Raw genomic sequence first — 12,534 nt, forward strand, 5'->3', positions numbered from 1 at the left:
CGGCGACGGCGTTCGGTTTCGGGAGAGAACGAGGGGGGGGAAGGAAGAGAGAGCGAATGCGAGGGAGAGGAGAGAAGAGATGCGGGGCGTGCGTGGCGTCGCGCGGGATCGTCCAGAGCAACGAGGGGGGGGGGATAGGGCAGGCAGGCAGAGAGGGAGGAGGTGGCGCGGCGCGGCGGTGCGCACGGCACGCAGCTGCTTGGCGAGGGGGAGAAGACGACAGAGGAGGCGGCGGGCTGGGCCGCCTGCTGGCTGGGCCGGCCTGCTGCTGCTGGGCTGCACAGGGAGGAGGCCCAGGTAAGTCTCCCTCTTTTATTTTTGTTTTCTAATTTTTCTGACATTTGTTTTGATTTAATTAAAATATTAAATCATTTAATTACCTTATGCCAATTTTTGCAGGAGCTAGCTATATTATTCCAGAGCTCCTTTATAAATGGCATAATTTTTGGACAATATTTTATATATATAACAATATATATCCAAAGCAAATATTTATGCCTTAATTCCAAATGCCCAAAATAAATACCTATGAGCTCTTAAAAATACTGGTTTGATTTTTATCTCTGTCCAATATTTTCAGAGAGCAACATGAGCATTTTCTTGGACCCTTTTGGAGAAATTTTTATTTGGGTCATTTTCAAAAATGATTCTGAGGGTTCCACCAATCCTCATTTCAAATTTAAATGAAATTTAAACATGATGCACAAATGACTAGCTAGTCTAGGTCATACCAGACTAGGGGTGTGACATTTTGATAGAATTTTTTTGGATGCACATGAAGGAGGAGTCGTTGTAGAGAGAGACGTGAGAGAGATGGATACATATTGTTTTTAGAGAGAGACGTGAGAGAGAGATGGATACAGATTGTTTTTCTGTTTTTAGGAGCCGTGAGAGATTGCTAGAGAGAGACGTGAGAGAGGGATGTATACCTGAGATTAGTTTTCCCGAGATAGTTTTTTTTTGGGTTTTTTTGGAAGTTGAGATTGTTTTTTACAATGGAACTCATGAGTCGATCTACACCGTTATAATTCGGTCCCACCGGATTAACGGCTCGTAAAATCTAATTTACGTGGGAATTTCTAGGGTGTCTAGAATTAGTATAGGTATAGATAGATAGATGGTAAAAGAGATCCAGTCTACTCTATGTAAATTAATAGCAATGCATGCAAATGACGGCGGTGCTCTCCAACTGGTGCTTTTTAATAAGAGGTTGATGACTCAATATAAAAGTAAATAGATAGGCCCTTCACAGGGGGAAGTAGGGATTTGTAGAGGTGCCAGAGCTCGATTTTTGAAACAGAGATAGATAATATTTTGAGTGGCATACTTTCATTGTCATCATAACAACCAAGAGATCTCGATATCTTCCATGCTATACACATTATAGGTGGTTCCCAAACAGAATGGTAAAGCTTATACTCCCCCACCACCAACAAACATTAATCCATGGCTTGTCCGAAACAACGGGTGCCTCCAACTAACAACAATCCTGGGGGAGTTCTGTTTGCAATTATTTTAATTTAAGCATGGGACTAGGCATCCCGGTTACCAGCCATTTTCTCGTGAATGATGAGAGGAGTCCACTCATCTTGAGAATAACCCACCAAGCATGGAAGATATAGATAGCCCTAGTTGATACATGAGCTATTCGAGCATACAAAACAGAATTTCATTTGGAGGTTTAAAGTTTGGCACATACAAATTTACTTGGAACGACAGGTAGATACCGCTTATAGGAAGGTATGGTGGACTCATATGGAATAACTTTGGGGTTTATGGAAGTGGATGCACAAGCAGTATTCCCGCTTAGTACAAGTGAAGGCTAGAAAGAGACTGGTAAGAGACCAACTAGAGAACGACAACAGTCATGGACATGCATTAAAATTAATCAACACTGAGTGCAATCATGAGTAGGATATAATTCACCATGAACATAAATATTGTGGAGGCTATGTTAATTTTGTTTCAACTACATGTGTGACCATGTGCCAAGTCAAGCCACTCAAATCATGCAAAGGAGGATATCACCCTATCATACCACATCACAACCATTTTAATAGCATGTTGGCACGCAAGGTAAACCATTATAAACTCCAAGATAATTAAGCATGGCATGAGAAACTATAATCTCTAATTGTCATTGCAAACATGTTTCATTCATAATAGGCTGAATCAGGAATGATGAACTAATCATATTTACAAAAACAAGATAGGTCGAGTTCATACCAGCTTCTCTCATCTCAATCGGTCCATCATATATCGTCATTATTGCCTTTCACTTGCACGACTGAATGGTGTGATAATAATAATGCACGTGCATTGGACTAAGTTGGAATCTGCAAGCATTTAATACAAGGGAGAAGACAAGGTAATATGGGCTCTTGGTTAGATCAACAATAATGCATATGAGAGCCACTTAACATTTTCATCATGGTCCTCTCCTCTCGACGCCCAAAGAAACGAAATAAAACTATTTACACGGGAAAGCTCCCAACAAGCAAAAGAAGAACGAGAAATCTTTTTGGGTTTTATTTTAATTACTACTACTACAAGCATGGAAAGAAAACTAGCTAAAAGCTACAACTAATTTTTTTGGTTTTTATTCAGGTTTTTCAAACACACAAGAAGAAGGCTTAGAAAAGAAATTAAACTAGCATGGATAGTACAATGAAAAGGTATGAGCACCGACGACTAGAATGAGTGTGTGAACATGAATGTAATGTCATTTAGAAATATGTACTCCCCCAAGCTTAGGCTTTTGGCCTAAGTTGGTCTATGGGCACTGCTGGCACTACAAAAAAAGACACATCCGTGACATTTTGGGCCCAACGAAATTTTTTTGTGTCATACATGACACTTCTATGACGATAATTGTGAAAAAACCAGGTATCATCATAGATGTGGAGGGCTCCTACTTCTATGACAAAAAATCATGACAGAAAATGGGCTTTTCGTCCTGGGCGGGCCGAAGACGCAGCTGTATGACATTCTTTGGGCCGTCCATGATGGAAAAAACTATGGTAGAAGCGAGGGGGAGGAAAATTTTAGGGAGTTCTCGGTTACGGTGGGAGGTCGGGGGCCGAGCGATGCGCGTTTCTCTCATACACGTACACGCGTGTGTGCGAGGCGTTGGCTCTAACTGAACCCGAGCGAAGCGTTGGGCTCTAACTGAACCCAAGTGATTGCACTGAAGGCAATGCGTTACTGAACCCGAGCGATCGATCGATGGCTGTTAACTAAACCCGATCGAGTGATTCCTTCGCTACTGCTGCTAACAGGACCCCCGTTTCCTCCGTTTTGCGGTACACCACACCCCTCCTGATGAACAGGACCCCCGTTTCGACTGTAGGAGGTCTGTTTCCTCCGTTTTGCGGTATGCCAGACCCCTCCTAATCAACAGGACCCCGTTATGAATGTAGGAGGTCCGTTTCCTCCGTTGTGCGGTATGCCAGGCCTCGTTTCCATCGCCTATTCCGTCCAAGCCCTCCCAATGAACACGACCACGCATTCCGTTCTGACCCAGCCGGTTGGCTCCCACGCGTTCCGTTGCCTCCTGATGAACACGACGCATTCCGTTGCCTCCCCATGAACACGACACATTCCGTTGCCTCCCCATGAACACGACGACAACGTTGTTTCTCCGTTCCGACCCAGCCATGTACACGAGCCCTCGCCGTACGTATGCGCGAGTAGGCGTTCGAGACCCCGCCCGTATGTACACATACATGGCCGTATTTTCTTTCTTGCACCCTGGCTGCTGTACGTACGTGTACATGCTACGTGCGCGCCTCTACATCGACCAGTATGTACGTACACGTTCGCGACCAGAATGATAGCGCTACGTACGCTTCGACCAGGTGGGTCCCGACTGTCAGGCACTTCCTTACCTGCGAAGATGTAGCTGGTGGGTCCCAGCAGTCAGGGGGCGAATTGCTTTTTTGCCCAGACGCACTTCCTTGCATGCGAAGATGTAGCTAGTGGGTCCCAGCAGTCTGGGGGAAACATTTTTTCGCGAAATAAAGTGGCCCGTCCGGTGGGTCCCAGCTGTCAGGTGGAGGAATCATTATTTTCCGCGTAATAAGGAGGCACTTCCTTGCTGCGGCCATGGACCCAGCTGTCAGCCTCTCCACGTACAGTCCATGTCCGATGGAAGTCGTTCCTTAACCACGTTGACCATGCCGCGCCGAGAGCACCAGGGCGGTGGACGACGGCGAGGCCTAGGAAGGGGATGACACGGAGGCAGGGAAGACTCGCTAGTTGTTTCCCCCGCGGAGGGGAGTACGACTGTACGAGGGTTTACCGGTTCATCTGCTGTCGTCAGAGAATAACAGCAGGTGTGGATGAGTAGAGGGATGGCTAGGCTAGCGATGGGAGTATGGTCGGGCGGCGAGGCCTGCACGGCAGCACAGCCGGCCGCGAGGAGGAGGGAGCAGGTAGTCCCACTGGCGCTTGTTTGAGCGGCTGGAACAGGAAGAGCAGAGATTGAAGAAGCACGACGGCCGTTGGATGGACATCCAACATTCAGTGCTTGTGCGTCAACCTTTTTTTAGGAAAGCCTCAAATCTGTGGAAAACAGCACATAGCCCATCTGCCATTATTTCTAATAATTTACAGCCCATTTTCTAATTCTAAGGTTTTTTGGAGCCCATATTCTTTTTGTTAGCATTACAGCCCATATTGTGGCAACGGTTAAAAAATTATATGAAATTTTGCATATTTCGGTGCGGTCCGAACTGTTTTTAATCCCGAAATTTCGACTCACATTCAAACTGATTTTAAAAATAAATGTATATCAATATAAAATCCAACAAATTCTCCACGCATAAAAATTAATGTAATTTAAAATCTTGAAATGAAAAAAAAAAGATATTTGAAACTAATTGCCAATTTGATGTGTTTTAAAAATGTACAACCCATTTCTCATTACTGATGGGCCATTTTCTCGGCCAGCCGAATGAAAGCTCTCCTCTTCTTGAAAGATTTGCAGCCCAACAGGCCTGACAAAGCGACTTGGAAAATCACAAAAAAACTGGGCTGTGGCCGTGGACCCAGCTGTCAGCCTCTCCACGTACAGTACTCTTTCAATGGAAGTTGTTCCTTGACCACATTGACCACGCTGCACGGAGAGCACCACGGCGGTGGAAGACAGTGAGGCCTAGGAAGGGGACGACGCGGCAGTGGAAGCCCGCGTGGAGAGGACTACGAGGGTTCACTAGTTTGGCTGCGGTGTGAGGCTGCCGTCGTCGCAGGGCCTGGCCAGCGGTGGGAATAGTAGGGGCGGTGAGGCCTCTGCGGCAGCACAGCCGGCCACGGGTGGCAGAAGCATGCGGCACGACCGGCGCTGCTTTGGGCGGCTAGAGCAAGAAGACTAGAGGTTGAACAAGCACTACGGCTGTTTGATGGACATCGTACGTTCACTTGAGCTAGAATTGTTCATATTGACTAAGTTGACAAAGCCCTTCGTCCCCGTCAACTTAGTAGGCCCACAAGTCAGCCTCCCAGCAACGTGGGTCCCAGCTAGCCAGGGGAGTATTCATTTTTTTATGCGTAATAAGGAGGCACTTCCGGTGGGTCCGAGCTGACAGCGGGGGGGGGGACGTTTTTTTCGCGAAATACAGTGGCCCGTCCGATGGGTCCCAACAGTCAGGGGGAAGCGGTTTTTTTCGCAAAATACTGGTGGCCCGTCCGGTGGGTCCCCGCTGTCAGGTGGAGGAATAATTATTTTGCACATAATAAGGAGGCACTTCTTTGCTGCGGCCGTGGACCCAGCTGTCAGCCTCTCCACGTACAGTCCATGTCCGATGGAAGTTGTTCCTTGACCACGTTGACCACACCGCGCCGAGAGCACCAGGGCGGTGGACGACGATGAGGCCTAGGAAGGGGACGACGCAGAGCCGGGGAAGACGCGGTAGTGGATGCCCACGCGTAGAGGAGTACGAGGGTTCACTGGTTCACTGCAGTGTGAGGCTGCCATCGCCGCAGAATAACAGGGGGTGTGTGTGAGTAGAGGGATAGCCTGGCCAGCGGTGGGAGTAGTAGGGGCGGTGAGGCCTCCGCCGCATCGCAGCCGGCCACGGGAGGCAGGAGCACGAGGCACGACCGGCGCTGGTTTGGGCGGCTGGAGCAAGAAGACCATAGGTTGAAGAAGCACTACGGCCGTTGGATGGACATCGTACGGTCACTGGAGCTAGAATCGTGCATATTGACTAAGTTGACAAAGCCCTTCGTCCCCATCAACTTAGTAGGCCCACAAGTCAGCCTGCCACTAAGGTGGGTCCCAGCTAGCAGGGGGTATTTATTTTTTTGTGCGTAATAAGGAGGCACTTCCGGTGGGTCTGAGCTGACAGCAAGGGGAATGGTTTTTTTGCGAAATACGGTGGCCCGTCGGGTGGATCCCAGCAGTCAGGGGCAAACGTTTTTTTCATGATATACTGGTGGGCGTCCGGTGGGTCCCTGCTGTGAGGTGGAGGAATAATTATTTTCCGCGTAATAAGGAGGCACTTCCTTGCGGCTGCCGTTGACCTAGCTATCAGCCTCTCCATGTACAGTATTCTTCCGATGGAATTCGGTCGTTGAATACATTGACCATGCCGCGCCGACAGCACCACGACGGTGGACGACGGCGAGGCCTAGGAAGGGGATGACGCGGAGCCGGGGAAGACACGGCAGTGGATGCCCACGCGGAGAGGAGTGCGAGGGTTCACTGGTTCGGCTACGCTGCCGTCGCCGCAGAATAACAGGGGGTGTGGGTGAGTGGAGTGGAGGGATGGTCTGGCCAGCGGTGGGATTAGTATGGGGGCGGTGAGGCCTCTGCGGCAGCACAGCCGGCCACGGGAGACAGGAGCAGGCAGCACGACCGGCGCTGCTTTGGGCGGCTGGAGCAAGAAGACCAGAGGTTGAAGACGCACTACGGCCGTTGGATGGACATCATACGGTCAGTCAGGCTAGAATCGTGCATATTGACTAAGTTGACAAAGCCCCTCATCCCCGTCAACTTAGTAGGCCCACTATACTGGGTCCCAGCTAGCAGGGGGAGTATTCATTTTTTTTGTGTAACAAGGAGGCACTTCCTTGCGTGCGAAGATATAGCTGGTGGGTCTGAGCTGTCAGCGGCGGTAACGTTTTTTTCGCGAAATACAGAGGCCGTTTCGGTGGGTCCCAGATGTCAGGTGGAGGAAATCATTATTTTGCGCGTAATAAGGAGGCATTTCCTTGCGTGCGGCCGTGGACCCAGCTGTCAGCCTCTCCACGTACAGTCCACTTTAGATGCATGTCGGTCGTTGACCACGCTGACCACACCACGCCGAGAGCACCAGGGCGGTGGATGACGGCGAGGCCTAGGAAGGGAACGACACGAAGGCAGGGAAGACTTGGCCGTTGTTTTTGTTTCCCACGTGGAGGGGAGTAAGACTGTACGAGGGTTTACTAGTTCGTCTGCCGTCGCCGGAGAATAACAGCAGGTGTGGGTGAGTAGAGGGATGGCTAGGCCAGTGATGGGAGTACGGTGGGGCGGTCAGGCCTGCGCGGCAGCACAGCCGGCCGCGGGGAGGATGGAGCAGGCAGTCCCGCCGGCGCTTGTTTGAGCGGCTGGAGAAGGAAGAGCAGAGATTGAAGAAGCACGACGGCCGTTGGACGGACATCCAACAGTATACATGCCATATGTGGAAAGCCTCAAATCTATGGAAAACAGCATACAGCCCATCTGCCATTATTTCAAATAATTTACATCCCATTTGCTAATTCTTACGGGTTTTTTGGAGCCCATATTCTTTATGTTAGCATTACAGCCCATATTGTGGCCACGTTAAAAAATTATACGAAATTTTGCATATGTCGGTGCGGTCTGAACTGTTTTTAATCCCGAAATTTCGAGTCACATTCAGACTGATTTTAAAAATAAATGTATATCAATATAAAATCCAATAAATTGTCCACGCATAAAAATCAATACAATTTAAAATCTCGAAATGAAAAAAGATATTTGAAAATGATTGCCGGTTTGATGTGTTTTAAAAATGTACAACCCATTTCTCATTACTGATAGGCAATTTTCTCGGCCAGCCGAATGAAGCTCTCCTCGTCTTGAAAGATTTGTAGCCCGCAGGCCTGATAAAGCGACTTACTTGACAAATCACAAAAGAACTGGGCTAGCCATTTTCAGAAAGAAAAAAAACTACTAGGCTGGTCTGTGGTAAACATAAAAGAAAAGGCTGCCTAGACAGGCCAGAGTGTCCCGCACAGCCCAGTTGGCACCCTGCTTCTATCTCAAACAAATTTAATAATTGCCACTCCAATTATGGCGATTCATAAAAATGCCACTGCAATTTCCAAATTTTGAAAAATGCCACTTCAATTTTTGCAAACTTTGAAAAACGCCACTGCAGTTTGCAAACTTTGAAAAACGCCACTCCAGACTTCGAAAAATGCCACTAGAAATGGCATGAGATGGCATTTTTCAAAGTTTGGAAATTGCAATGGCATTTCTCGGATACACCAGATTTGGAGTAGCATTTATCAAATTAACCCAAAACAAAAATAACTGGGCGAGCTGCTGGGTCCCTGGTGTCAGCCGCTTGTTATGCAATTCTCTCGTTTATTGACTACGTTGACAATGGAATGGGACCCAGATGTCAGAAATCCACTAGGAGGAGCCCTTTTTTATTGGCTGAAATAAGGAGGCACTTGCTTGCGTACTGCCATGACCGTGGCAGGTCCCTGCTGTCATCCTCTCCACGTATAGTACCAGTTAGTCGTGCTTCAAAACTGATCGGCACGCCATTAAAAGAATAAAGGTCGATAACTAATGCGGCACCTCGGGCCAACGCGGCCAGATCACATTTTGCACGAGAAATTACACACCATGTTTTGTTGACATGTGGTCCCGTTCCAACATATCAGTGAGACGACGGCGAGTGGTAGGAGTATTTCCGAACGAACGTGTAGGTCGGGGCGCCTCTTCATGAACCGTGGCAAACTCGCAACCGCCCACCGACTCTTTGCCTTTCCCTCTCGATTTGGAACTGCTGTCGCACGCTCTTCCTCTCCCTCCTCCATTTTCCTTCAGCCCTTCACCCTTTCTTCTGCCATTGTTCCATCGTCTACTCCATGGAGGGAACAGGCCGGAAACGTCCCCGTTATTCTTGCCCCGATCTGAAAGATGACGTGGTGGAGGAACTCATTGATCGGTGCGATATCATCACCTCGGCTAGCATGGCAGGTTCGTTCAAGCCCATTCTCGACTCAACTAATAACATCATTACAAAGAACCCAAGAGTCAAGGAGCGGTTTGATCTCCCCTATCTTCTTCGCCGTGACCCTGATGACTGGCGCCGGCACGACGGAGGCCTTGCCCTGTGCCAGTTGATGCCGCTTGATAATGATACGTATGATGTTAAGATGCCATCGCTCGAGGTCAAGGCTTGGGCGGGCTCAAATGGAGATTGGGTTGTTTACATCGGGTCCAACTGCGAGTGGAAACTTGTGAATGTGTACACTCGTCACCGGGTTCCACTTCCAAAAATCTTAGCACACTGCCCAGAGGTTGAGCACACCGGTAATGTACGCACGTTCAAATACGATCATTGTGACTGTCTTCTACAGAAGATAGCAATTTGTCGAGTTCCCAACCGCTCTTGGAATTACAACAACTATCAAGTTGTTGCTATCTTCGACAAGCTTGTTGCCGTCCTTAGTTGTTCGACTCGATGGATATTGCTCAAAAATCAGTTTCTGTACATGGATGAGTACTGTGATGCAACTCAATACGTGGGCCTTGTGTTTGCTGCCACCACTCGTGGCACTGTTTTTGCATGGCATCCTAGTAGTTTCGGTACCTTTGTCTTCCACCGTAATTATAATTGTTTCATCCACATGCATGTGGGTTAGCAAGTTTCCCTTTACTAATTAACCTTCTTCTTGTGTTTCCAAGGTCCTATGAACATCCCACCACCTATACTTGAAAAAACTAATAACCAAGGGGGAGATGACGATGGTGATGATCACGAGCATGAGGACGAGCAGCGCCGATATACTCTGTGGCGCCTGGCAACTAATTCCGATGGATCACCTCTTCTTGTGTGTATACAGCCCACTAATGATGTTACTACTAAGGAAGTAGGTGTCTCCCATGGTCGCACTCTCCGGACCTATTCCAACACCCGTTGCATGGTATTCGGGATGGATACCAGTGTGCTAGCGCCAACTCCTTCTCCCTGGCACAGAATTGATAGTCTTGGAGAAAACTCAATCTTCCTTGGACAAAACTATCTGATGATGGTGAAAGGCGGTCCAACTATTGTTGACACATTTATGAGAAGCAACTGTGTATATACCTCGGACATTTGGGTGGTTCCCTACCATCGTACTGATATAGTAGGCCGCTTCAGCCTGGATGATCGGTCCTGCGTTGGTCTCTAGATCGACAACAGATGGCCCGTCCCAGAGAATCACTTGTGGTTCAAAGCAAGCGTTTCCAACGCTGCGGAATGGTTGAGTTGAAGTTCATTTCATGGCTTGTTATTTGTTGTGTGGTGAAAACTTTAGTATTTATAATGTATCCTCATTGTCGATGTGGGTTGATGACCTGTTGTATGTAATAAAATGATATGCATGTGATAAACTTACTAAATTTATGAATGGCTTTCGAGTCGCTTCTCTAAATTTGAACTAGCTTCACATGCTTCGCGCGTCGGGCGGGTGTTTTTACTGTAGCCATACGTTAATGTGTTCGGTGTACGTAACCAGCACCTCGAATCGTCGATACTAGTATACTATATACTAGTAGCAGTAAGTAGTAGGAGTAGTAGGGTGGCATGGGCCAGAACAAGCATTCATGTCCAGGAGTACGGCACACGCCACCACCACGGCATCCATCTGACACCATATTATTTCTTGGAGTCCGTGCTAGAGCAATCCCTTCAACCTCGTCGTTTCTCTAACTTCAGCCATCGCACGGTGGGCGAGGTGGGGGTTTGCCGATAGTCGGTTTCCTTAACTGCGGTCCCACTTGTAAGGCCAACTCCAACGCACGACCCCAAACGGACCTCCGTTTTGCACTAACTCCAACGATAATTTTGACTAGAAAAGCAAGACCAAAGAAAACAAGAACCACAAGAATACATTTTACTACTCCTGTAAGTGGGATTAGTGCCATCTCGATGCATTCATTGTTGATCTGCGGAGGCTCGATCTTGCGTGCTTCTTTCTTCTTCGAGTGTAAAGAAGTAGACGTTGCTTCCTCGCATCTAGTCTCATGTCTAGCCTCTGTTCTAGTAGGAGTATCAACAAGTGCACTAATCTCATCCGATAGCAGAACCGAAGATTTGGTCGGGTTCTTCCTCCTTCTGCCGACACGTGGGACATCCAGCATCCAGGTCGTGTCATGAAAGAAAATAGAGTGGTAGTTGAAGCCGCGAGATGTGCATCTTGGGTTAAACTGTATATAGAATCTTACTACTCTTGAGTAACTCCAAAAGCGGCCACCGAAGATCTTTACTGGATTTGCTTTTCAACACCAGCACGTCGAGGTGAAAGATGTGCAGGTTCAGTGGGTCCTCTTGCGTTTTCACTGACATGTGGGGCCGCATGTGAGCAAACAGACGGTGGGCTCCGTGCGTCCATTGGCTGGCTGAGAAGAGAGATAGAGGAGGGCTGAGCACGGACTGCAGGTTTTTTTTGAGGGAGCAGGAAATTTGTTCTACATACCTCGATATAGGCTCGATATAGTGGGGTGGCATGGGCCATAACTCAGTAGCATTCACGTCTAGCAGTACGGCACACGCCACCCATACGAGTCCCATCCGACACCAATTTTCTTGGAGTCTATGCTATAGCCATCTCTTCTCCCTCCTGTTTTCTCAGCCATTCGACAAGATAATTACTGTAGTATCATATACTACTACATGGATTTGACGGAAAGAAAAAAATACATACGGATCCATCAGCGTTCAACGACATCCTCACGCCCTAGTGTGCCGGGTCACCAACCGACGTGTGAGGAGCAGCGGAATTGGCGGCGAGCTCAACGTGCTTCTGAACAGTGCCGTCCAAGGTTGCCCTGCGCTCCAAGAAGGCCAGCGTCCTATCGTCCTCGTCTTGCATGTAGTAGTCCTTGTGGATGATTTGCGCGTAGACGTGGGTGATTATGTCGATGGTGTCTTGCTGCGCTAGGCGCTGCGCGGTGAGCGCGACCTCGAGGTGGACATTCTCCGGCGTGAAGGCGGGAAGTCGCAGGGCCACCAGTGCGTCGAAGAGGTTGTTACCATAGTGGCCGTTGAGGGTGGCGGGCATCGCAGAGCCTGGGCGCGTCGGCTGGAGGCTTACGTCAATGTCGTACACAAGCTTCTTGACGATGGTGAACTTGTCAAGGAAACTGACGAGGACCTTGTCAAACAAGGAGACGAAGCTGTCGTCCAAGCGGCCCCTCGCCGTGGCGGCCTCAAGCAATACTACCTGGGGACGTTCCTTGGTGTCGATGGATGTAGTAGTACTCCTAAATCCAGACGGTGGTGCTACTAGTACTACTAGTAGTACTAC

The sequence above is a fragment of the Triticum dicoccoides genome, chromosome 2A, assembly GCF_002162155.2.
Source record: "Triticum dicoccoides isolate Atlit2015 ecotype Zavitan chromosome 2A, WEW_v2.0, whole genome shotgun sequence".
In the NCBI taxonomy this organism is placed as follows: Eukaryota; Viridiplantae; Streptophyta; class Magnoliopsida; order Poales; family Poaceae; genus Triticum; species Triticum dicoccoides.